At 40.7% G+C, this 1223-nt stretch overlaps 1 pseudogene; it reads left to right on the forward strand.

The window, feature by feature from the left end:
* Window positions 1-237: 237 nt before the first annotated feature.
* LOC142862574 (malignant T-cell-amplified sequence 1-like) lies at window positions 238-1019 on the forward strand (annotated as a pseudogene).
* Window positions 1020-1223: the final 204 nt, after the last annotated feature.

Raw genomic sequence — 1223 nt, forward strand, 5'->3', positions numbered from 1 at the left:
AGGGTGGGGAAAATTTTATTGATTCCAAGGTATACATTTCTAAATGAATAGGGTGAGCCACACATTCCCGAGTGGCCTCTGTCAGTGGATAGGTGTCCGGGACGGTCCTCCTGCAGCTTGTTGTGGTAGCTCCACATTGAGGAGAGGAAAATCATTCATTTCCCTAATGATCCTAGATGAGTCTGCTGAATTTTTTATGATGTCCTGGAAACATATAAATCACCCTTCCTGGACAACAGCTCCGACTGTCAGTGCCGGCCTTCCTCGTGTAAGGGGATCTGCCGGACCCTTACTAATTCAATTTCTTTCCCATTCTGGGCCCTTCCCTATCATCGCCCCCTTCACCTTGGATCATGTTCAAGAAATTTGTTGAAAAAGAAAATGTGTCCAAGTGCATCCAGTTGAAAACTTCAGTGATTAAGGGTATTAAGAACCAATTAATAGGGCTATTTCCAGATATTGAACGCTGGCTTAATGAAATCATGCCTAAGAAAGATCCTGTCAAAATAGTCCAATGCCATGAACATATAGAAATCCTTACAGTAAATGGAGAATTATTATGTTTTAGACAACGAGAGGGGCCTTTTACCCAACCCTAAGGTTATTTCACAAATATCCTTTTATCCTGCCACACCAGCAGGTTGATAAAGGAGCCATCAAATTTGCACTCAGTGGAGCAAATATCATGTTCCCAGGCTTAACTTTTCCTGGAGCTAAGCTTGACCCTGCTGCAGTAGACACCATTGTGGCTACCATGGCAGAAGGAACACAGCATGCTCTATGTGTTGGAGTCATGAAGATGTCTGCAGAAGATATTGAGAAAATCAACAAAGGAATTGGCATTGAAAATATCCATTATTTAAATAATGGGCTGTGGCATATGAAGACATATAAATGAGCCTCAGAAGGAATGCACTTGGGCTAAATATGGATATTGTGTTGTATCTGTGTTTGTGTCTGTGTGTGACAGCATCAAGACAATGCATCTGTGGTTATGCTGAATAAATTCAACAAATGCTAAAAAACAAACAAGCAAAAAAAAAAAAAAACCAAAAAACACCCTTCCTACTTAACATAGCCAACCGCAAAGTTCATCCCAGGCACAACTATTTAACATCATGAATTTCACAGTGTAATAAAGGGAATGGCCTAGAGAGAGGGAAAAAAAGTAAAGGACAGAAAGATTTTGTGTCCTTTTAAAACTTCCCCCCCATCCCCTGATT

This window comes from Microcebus murinus, chromosome 20, assembly GCF_040939455.1.
Source record: "Microcebus murinus isolate Inina chromosome 20, M.murinus_Inina_mat1.0, whole genome shotgun sequence".
Lineage (NCBI taxonomy): Eukaryota > Metazoa > Chordata > Mammalia > Primates > Cheirogaleidae > Microcebus > Microcebus murinus.